The following is a 10,262-nucleotide window of genomic DNA, read 5'->3' as shown; positions in this document are numbered from 1 at the left end:
GCGCAGCAGTTAAGAGCACTGACTGCTCTTGCACAGGACCCAGGTTCGATTCCCAGCACCCACATGGTGGCTATGAACTGTCCTTAACTTCAGTTCCAGGGGAATCCGAAGCCGTCTTCTGACCTCTGTGGCATTGCACAACACGGGTGCACTCACATACATTCAGGCAATACACTCATACACATAAAATAAAAATAATAAATAAAATATTTTCTTAAAAAGATTTGTTCCTGATACTTAGCTGAAATCTCTCTTGTTAGATGCTGATCAAATTAGAGCCAGGAAATTGTGAAGAGGGCACCCAGCATCTTTCTCAAGAGCTTCAAGAACACCGCAGGATGTTCTTTCTTACTCTACACATGCCACCTTGTGCTTTGCTCACATTGCACAGATCTTTGTAGCAAAGTTTCTCTGTTCATTTTATTTTACTTTTTAAGAATGAGTCAATTCAGACAAGATATTATTACCAGAAATTTATACACCCAGCACTGGATCCACCATCAATGAATTGGAACCAACTCCTGCTTCAGGTCTGCAAGACCAATGGACTTTGTATCCAAACTACTATAAATATTTGTTTTTATCTGCTAATAAAGCTTCCCTTTGTTCAATACAGTTTCCTCTGGCACCCATTTCCCATTGCAATGTTCTGGTACTCCTAAAGTACTGCCATTCTCTGGTGATTCTCTCCCTTCTCCTTCCCTCCCCCCTTCTTTCTCTCTCCCCTTTACTCTCCTGATCCCCTCCCTCTCTCTTTCTCCTCTTGCTGACGGCTGTTTAGTTTGACAGGTTGAAACACTGATCAAAGGAATAACAAGTGGCAAAAGTCTTCACACTTCTAACTCAGAAGCAACAAATGTCGCTGTGCCACCATTGGCCTACAATGACTGTTGCCTTCCCAGAATCCGACTGTTGGGTGAGTAGATGCACTCTGCTATTGGGAAGCTGACCCTGAGGGTGCTTGCCTTTCACCCTTACAGGCTGGGTGCTTCCATTAACCAAGCTGATTGCACTTGGTAGCTGCATTTTCCATGGAGAGAAAAGCAAACCTATAGAAACTCGCCTTTATTAAGTTCAAAGATAATATGTTCTAGTAATACTTGCATGCTTTATAGCTAAGACCAGTTGTGGGCAGGGATATCGCTTGTGGTAGAAACACCTAGGTTCCCAACAAGGACATAAAAAGTATAAACCAGCAAACTACACATGTACAATTACTGGAATTGAAAAAAAAAACCTGAACAACAAATAAGAAAACAATTAGTACTACTACTTACCAAATTGAAATAATAGCCAGTGTAAAATATTGACACACTTATAGAAAGGCAAATATTTAATACCTAGATAAATATAATGATTATTTTTTTCAATCAGTCATTATTAAATACTTACCTAAAATAAGATAGTTTCTAAATATAGTAGAAGTATTAGAATTGAAGTCAGACTATCTGAACATACAAGATTTAAAAAATAAAAAAGTAGAACTATCTAGAGTAGTTTCCAACAGTACAAAAAGAATGGGGGCCAAAATTAAATTGTCTCTTTATTCATAAACAAAGAGAAGAAATTACACATAAAATAATTATTTAGAGAAATTTTATCTAAAGGGACACACACACACATGCGCGCGCACACACACACACACACACACACACACACTCAATCTATCATTGAGTCTTTTCATTAGGTGGGCTGCATTGATTGATTTATATATATTGAACCATCCCTGCATCTCTGGAATGAAGCTGAGTTGATCATGGTGGATGATCTTTTTGATGTGCTCTTGAACTCAGTTTGTAAGTATTTTATTAAAAGAATTTGCATCTATGTTCAGAGAGACTGGACTATAATTTCCTTTTCTTGTTGGTTTCTTGTCCGTTTCTTTGGTTTTGGTGTCAGGACAATAATGGTTTCATAAAAAGAATTTGGAAGTGTTCCTTTCTTTTCTTTTTTCTCTTTTATGGAATAATTTTAAGAGCATTGGTGTTAGCTCTTCTTTGAAGGTCTGGTAGAATTCTGCACTGTATGTATCAGGCCCCAGAGTTTTTTACTTGGGGGATTTTAAAATTACTGTTTCTATATCACTGGTTGTTATGGGTCTATTTATGTTATTTATTTCATCTTAATTTAACTTTGTTAGATCATGTATATCTGGAAATTCATTCATTTCTTTTAGATTTTCCAATTTTGTGGAATATAGATTTTTAAAGTATGCTCTCATGGTCTCTGAATTTCTTCGATTGTAACATTTTCCTTTTCATCTCTGATTTTAGTAACTTGGGTCCTCTCTCTTTCTTTTGGTTAGTAATTTGGATAAAGTTTGTAAGTCTTACTAATCTTTTGAAAGAACAAATTCTTTGTTTTATTGATTTTCTCTATTGTTTTTTCATTTCTATTTCATTAATTTCAGCCGATCTCTTCCTATCTACTGTGTTAGAATGCTGTTTGTTTTTGTTTTTCTAAGGTTTTCAGGTGCATCATTAAATTATTAATATGAGCGCTCTCAAATATTTTGATTGGAACTTTGCTCGTAGGACTGCCTTCATTGTTTCCCATAGATTTTGTTATGTTGGGTTTTATTTTCATTCTATTATACAAAATATAAAATTTCCTTCTTGATTTCTCCCATGATCCAATTTTCTTTTAGGAGTGTGTTTAGCTTTTATGCATTTATTTTTCTGTAGTATCAGTTGTTGTTGATATCCTTTGTGGTCAGAATGGAAGATATTTCAATTTTCCTGTATTTTTTGACACTTTCATATCAGAAATGCTATGAAATTGGGTGCCCCTATGATTGGTGCATAAATATTTGGAATTATAATATCCTGTTGGTGAATTTTCCCTTTAATGAGTATGAAGTGCTTCTCCTTATTTCTTCTGAGTAGTGTTGGTTTGAAGTCTATTTTGTCAGATATTAGAATAGCTAATCCTGCTTGTTTCCTAGTTCCATTTGCTTGGAACACCTTTTCCATCCTTTTACCCTAAGGTAGTGCTTATCACTGATGATGAAGTATGTTTTTTAGAAGCATCAAAGAGGAGAATCTGGAACTGGCTGCAGCTGGATAAAACCCAGGGTTTCAGTCCCCAGCACCCACAAAGTGGTTCAAAACTACCTGTAACCCCTGTTACAGATCTGACACTCTCTTCTGGTCACTGTGGATATTGCATGCATAGCTGCATATACAGACAGGCAGGCAAAAACCTTCATGTACATAAAAAAATAAATAAAATGAATCCTATTTTCTAATCCCGTCTGTTCATCTCTATCTCTTTATTGGGGAATCAAGACTGTTAATATTGCAGTTATCTTGTGATGATGCTGTTTTCTTTGACTTCTGTTGCTTAACTGTTCTGGAATTGAATTGTTTATTTATTCCCTGTGTTCTTTTGGTTGTGTTTAGCTTTTTATTCAGACTAAAATATTCCTTCTAGTATCCTCTGTAAAGCTGGCTTAGTAGTCATAAAGTCCTTAAAACTGTTCTTTGCTTGCAAAATTTTTGTTTCTCCTTCAGATACAATTGATAGTTTTGTTGGGTACAATAACCTGGCCTGGCATCTGGGGTCTTTCAGAACTTGTAGGCATCAGTCTTGGGTCTTTGGCTTTTAAAGTCTTCATTGAAAAATCATGTGCTGTTCTGATGTGCCTGCTTTGATATGTGACTTGATCTTTCTCTCTTTCAGCTTTCAATATTTGTAGGAGACCAAGATGGCAGGACTTAGGACAAGATGGGCCTGAAGATCAATCAGTCTGTAGCCTCTGCTAAAAGGCAAAGCACTGAAAACAGTGTCTCATAGCCCTGTCATGTGGAACACTGCAATGACTAGCAGAAGTAAGTTGACCAGGTTAAAAGTTTACAGTGCCCTTTTGTGATGGCTAATCCTGGGTGTCAACTTGACTGGATCTGGGATTAACTGAAATGAGAGAGATCTTACTGATTGGGTCATCTGAAGCTGGAAGACACACCCTAAATATGGGTGTTACAATCTGATGGCAGCCCATATAAAAGGCCATGGCAGAGGAGAACATCTGGCTTCTTGCTGCTTGCCTTCTCTCTAGCTAGTGAGTTCATCTTGCTGTTGTAGACTGAAGACTACCTGATCTTTTGGAATTCGTCAGACCTTTAGCACCAGATTGGGACTACTGAGACATCCTGCCTCATGGACTGAGTGACTATGGATTCTCAGCCTCTGCAGTGTGGTGCAGCCATTGTTGGACTACTCAGACTCTGTCCTGTGAGCTAAGCCAATAAATCTCTATACATATATATTCATTCTACCGATTCTCTTTCTTTGAAGAACCCTGACTAATAAGCCTTTGTTCTATGAAAAAACACCTTGACTTCCTTGATCTAGGAGGAGAAAAACAACCTAATAATACCAGGTGTGTGTAACTGCAATTAAGACATCTTGGTTACTAGCCCTGACACATTCCGTTGTCTCGAACAAATGATCCTCTGCCCATACTAAAGGACTGAACAACCTGTGGGACATGCTACATGAGCACCCTTTGTTTTTTGTCTGGTTGAACTTTATATGTACCCTAGACCCTGTAGTACCTATTAGCCCCTCTTTGTATATAAACTACTGATTTGGAGAATAAAGTTGATTTGCAGCAAAGAGACACAAGTCCCAGAGTATGATCTCTGCTCCACTGGTATCACTGTCATGGAAGCAAAGTTTCCCCACAAGACAAAGTAGGACCCCTGCAAATATCCTTTCTTTTTCTGTACATTGAGTGTTTTGATTATTATTGTGAAGTGGTGAGTTTCTTTCCTAGACCTATCTATTTCTGTTTTGTGTGCTTCTTGTACCCTAATAGGCATCTCTTTTCTTAGATTTGGGGTTTTTTTTCTATGATTTTGTTGCAAATGTTTTCTGTGCCTTTGACCTGGGTTTCTTCTTCTTATACCTATGGTTGATAGGTCTGACCTTCTTAGAGTATCCAGAGTTCCTACATGTTCTGTTCCTGGGTTTTATTAGGACTCAACATTTTCTTTGACTGAGGCTCCAGTTCCTCTACTTTGTCTTCAATACTTGACATTTTCGCCTCCACATAACCCATTCTATTGCTGAGACTTTTATTGAGCTTTCTATTTCACTGACTTAGCTTCTCATTTCAAGTTTTATTTATTCAGGAATTCTCTTCTTCCTTCCTTCCTTCCTTCCTTCTATCCTTCCTTCCATCCTTCCTTCCTTCCTTTCTTCCTTCCATCCATCCTTCCTTCCTTCCATCCTCCTTTCCTTCCTTCCTTCCTTCCTTCCTTCCTTCCTTCCTTCCTTCCCTCCTCCCTTCCTTCCTTCCTTCTTTCCCTCCTCCCTCCCTCCCTTCCTTCCTTCCTTCCTTCCATCCTTCCTCCCTTCCTTCTTTCTGTCCTTCCTTCCTTCCTTCCTTCCTTCCTTCCTTCCTTCCATCCATCTTTCCTTCTTTCCTTCCATCCTTCCTTCCTTCCATCCTTCCTTCCTTCCTCCCTCCCTCCCTCCCCCTTCCTTCCTTCCTTCCTTCCTTCCTTTCTTTCCTTCTTTCTTCTTTCTTTCTTTTCTTTCTTTTCTTTTTGAGACAGGGTCTTCCTGTAGTCCCAACTGGCCTGGAACTTGCTATGTAGACCAGGCTGGCCTTGAACTCACAGAAATCTGCTTGCCTCTGCCTCCTGAGTGCTGGGATTAAAGGTGCGTACCACAACACCTGGCAGGAATTCTCTTTCTTTATTGAATTCTATGTTCACATCTTGAATTTTTGTCTTTATATCATTCAGCTATTTGTTGTGTTTTTGTAGTCTTCATTCTGGAGTTTATGCATATCCTATTTGATATTTTTGAACATATTTCTTTTGTTTTTGGCTTTTTTCCTTTGATATTTTGAGATACGGTCTCCTTGTAGCCCAAGTTGGCCTGGAACTCACTACGTAGACCAGGGTGGTTTCAATGTCACAAAGATTGACCTGCCTCTACCTCTTAAATTCTAGGATTAAAGATGTAAGTCCTGAGGCCCAGTGACCATATTTATTGATATTTTAAAATCATTGTCTTGTGAACTTGTGAATCAACTAGGTTGCTTTTCCCAGGGAACATTATGACAAGGGCACTAATTTCTAGAGGAGGCATATTGTCTTGGTTCTTCATGTTGTTTGTGTTTTTGTGATAAGATCTAGTCATCGGTGGTGTTCCTGGTATGGATTTCTGATATCATCTTTGTAGAGTGGCTATTTAGATCTCTGTTGTTAGCTCAACTTGTCAGACTGTGGACCAGTTAAATGGTGTTTGGAGCATCTCTGAGTGGATGTGAGAATGGATTATCAGAAGTGTTTCCAGCTCAGCTAGGGATAGATGCAACTTCTGAGTCCTGGAGCAAACTTTTATAACATTAGAAGATTCTCACTGCAAATATTCAGAAGTCTGTGGAATGTTACCAGGTTCTACAGGTGGTCCTTGAGTGGCAGTGATTAAGGTCACAGTGGGAGTTGATGATACTCCCTGGGTATGGTAGAGGCTGGGTTGGGGCTATCTACCTGGGGATGGAAGTACAGGCTGCTGTGTAGTAGGTGGGGTGGTTGGCAGGTGAGCAGGTAAGCTCTATGCAGGGGATGTAAAGTAACGGACCTGTACATAGTGGCATATGCCATAATCCAAGCACAGAGGATGTTAGATAGAGAAGGGTGATCAAATTTATCAGTGTATCATTCCTCTTGTTTTTGTTATGATTAGCACAGGAAAAAAAGGAAAATATGAAGAAATATTTTATGGATCCAGATAGTCCCTTAAGAGACAGGAAATATGTAATGCATATAAAATATCAATTTGTATGATAAATTAAAAAATACATTGTAGTATTTTCTGGAATAATGATAATTTTTCCCTTACTACATACTGTTTTTAAAACCTGTTGTTTTCTTTTTTCATGAATCTAAATACTATGTAAAATAAAGAGTTATGCCAGGCCTGGGTGCTATAGGCCAGAGATCCCAGCTATTTAGGAGGGTGAGTCAGGATCATGGGTACAAGTTCCAGGTCTACCTGGCCTACATGTGAGTTGAAGGCCAGCCTGGACAATTTAGTGAGAATGTGTCTTAAAATAAAAAGTGAAAGGAGGGCTGTGGATATGGCTCAGTAGTAGTGGGCTTAAGCAGCATGTTGGGCCCCAGGTTAACTCCCTAGGTCCACAAGAAATATTTGTAGTGACAGCAGCTTCTAACATTCCAAACTAAAAAAAACTATCTGAGAACTAGTGACTTAAGAAGACAGCCTCACGTGACTTTCAGAGGAGTAAAGTGATGTATAATATCATGATTTAACCCTTAGTGGTCTTGCTGATTCAAAGGTACAGTATTGATTTTATGGAATAAAATGTATGACCATCTATGAATTATTCCATCCTCATTTTCTTTCTTTTAAAAACTTTTCACTTATGCTTATTGTGTATGCATGTGTGTGGACCCTCATGCCACAATATGCTTGTGGAAGTTAGAGGATAATTTGCTGGATTTGGCTCTCTCCTTTAGTCACATGGATCCTGGGATCACACTGAACACCTTTTCTTGATGAGCCATCTTGCTGGCCCTGCTGTTGTCTTCTTACACATTCACCACCCCTAGTGCATCATAGCACATCTCCAGTTGGGTGAGAGCTGCTCTCATTATGCCCCAACTATGACTCAAGTGCTTCAATACTTTATTCTCTCAAAGGTAGGAGAATGGAATATATTTCACTTGGTAGTTTGGTTTATAGCATTTCACTATTTAGATTGTTATCCAGACTCCACAGATGTTAGAGGCAGGCCTGAACAGAGGGGCTTTCAAGGCCCTTTAGTAGTCCCCTTGCAGTGAATAGACAATAGATTAAATAGGAAAAGATATGCAAATGTATTCCTCTAATGGAGGCAATCACAAAGCACAAGTACCTACTAGCCAGCACACTTGAGAAGACTATGTACACCTTCTCAACAAGGAAGCAGAAGAATGAGGGAATACAAACAATTTTTTAGGGGACGAAAATGATTATGAGAAGAATTCAGTGAGCCTGGACAAATCTGAAGTGTTCTGTGAAAGAGCCCTGTGGACCTGTAGGACAGACAGTGGTTTGTAAATGATTCTCCTTGGAATAGTGAATGAGCCTGGAATGCAAGGTAGTGGTATGTGGCAAGTCTGTCAAGCTGTTGACAGATTTGTCATTCTTCCCAGGAGGTGAGTCAGAGAGGAACAAGGGATACTTCTTTTCTTCCTTGGTGGAGCCAGACTTGAAGCAGACAAAGAGGTGACAGAGGAAAGCCTCGTCCAGAAGCTGTTGCCCTAAAGTTAAAAACAACAGTACCCAGGGTGCCATATTTGGGGGTGACGGTCCCCAGTTCCTTCTGGCAGAATGTCTGTTGTTCAAAGTTGTACAGTCTTGAACGCTCTAGGAACTTGCGCAGAGTAGGGGCTTGTGTTTGCAGAAGGAGTGCATATTACCTTCTACTTCTCTGTTTCCTTCATCAAAAATGATTTGTCAAGATGGGTGAAATGCTCAAAGCATGGATGCACCAGCCAGCTTACTGTTAGGGAAGCCTTTTCCAGTCCCATCACAAGCTCTTGCTCCATTAATTTCTGCCAAACTCATTTGTATGCTGCCTGCTGTGGGGAAAAGTTTGTAGGTCTTCTCAGCATCCTCCCTCGAATCCAGCAGGAGATCCTGAAGCACAAGCATCCCTCCTTGGCATGTAGTCATTGCATTTCTTCTTTGACTGACAATTTGTAATTTTTAAGATTTATAAAACTAAATTCCTAATTTCTACAATAAAACCGTTTTTTCTTCCATATTTATAAAATAAGTACTTCTGCTTTTAGCTTTTTCTGTAAATTTTCTAATCTTGTATTCAACACACTCAACAAACACTATACATTTGCTGAGACTACAATAGCTTTAATAATCCTTCTGTATAAATGTTTGTGGTTTATTATCAAAATAGCCGAAAGAAAAATGTAGAAGTCTCAGATCTATAGTGGCCTCAAAATTGAAGTACATTATTTGAGATTGGTTGAGATTTGGTGTGACTTTTTCAAAGTCAAATAGGAAACACACACTAGCAAGCTGTATGGAAGAGATGTGCTTTGAAGAGCTGAGCTGTGATACAGACAGACTTTGCTCAGTATCTGGCAATCTTATTTTAAAACATTATGCATATTTAAGGTATGCAACATGATGTCATAAGATATACATATAAAATGGTTACTATATAAGCAAAATAACATATCTATCCTCTTATATAGTGACCCACCCCTTCCCCTCCTCCATAACTTAAAAAAGGGAAAGAAATTCTGTAGCTGTTAGCTACAGCATGAATACAGTGGAGGACACAATGTTATGAGCAATAAGCCAGTTACAGAAGAAAAATGTTGGATAGAATGACAAAGAAATAAGCTCAAGCTTCATTCATTTAAGAATGAAGCATGAAGGCCCACTCAATGGGAGGTAACTCATGTGTGGTACTATAAACCTAGCCAAGTACACATGGCTGGAGAGGTCACAGATCCTAGAGGAACCCCCAAGGCTGTCATATCCCTAGATTTCTTATTTCTTACTGCATGCAAAATATAGATCCTTATATTTACAAACAAGCATCCAAGTCACCACTTATCAAAGAAGCTTCTTTTGCAAGATAGAGATTATTACAGAGTTCTACAACTGGTCACACACAGACATTGTCTGTGAATTGCCCAACCCATATGACACATCTACAATGGAACCTCTATATGCAGGTCTAAGGGAACATAGTGGAAAAAAGGGTAGAGAGAATACTAATGTATCTTTCAACTCTTATCAAATAAGCTCCCTCATGTAACAGAGAACCATGAACACAAAAGAACACAAATGGCTAAAGCATAGAGAATAAGAGTCTGTAGGGTGTGGGTCCTTGGACAGGACTCCTATATTAAACCTCACCCACTCACAGCTCAGGGACCACTGAGGAAGAGTGGGTGGAAAGATTGTAAGATCCAGAGAGGAGGTGCATGACCATATGGAAATAGAGAACTACAGGCTCCTAGGACACTTCTTATATGATCCTACAGCAATGGTGTCAGCATGCACAAGACCCATGCAAACTCACGCAGACAAAAACCCAGCACAGAACTGTGGAAATGCATAGCAGTCCCCAATCTTAGCCGGAGAACTATATGCAGCCTATTACTGCTAGGTGAGGAAGAGCTAATCTTAAAGGGAGGGACTCTAGATAGATTGACTAGACCTCAGTGGATGAACTTGTACTGACGGATGTCTGGGGACACTGACTT

Source organism: Nannospalax galili, unplaced genomic scaffold, assembly GCF_000622305.1.
Source record: "Nannospalax galili isolate Female #2095 unplaced genomic scaffold, S.galili_v1.0 scaffold639, whole genome shotgun sequence".
Lineage (NCBI taxonomy): Eukaryota > Metazoa > Chordata > Mammalia > Rodentia > Spalacidae > Nannospalax > Nannospalax galili.
The sequence above is the reverse complement of the archived record's forward strand: the minus strand, read 5'-3'. Positions refer to the sequence as shown.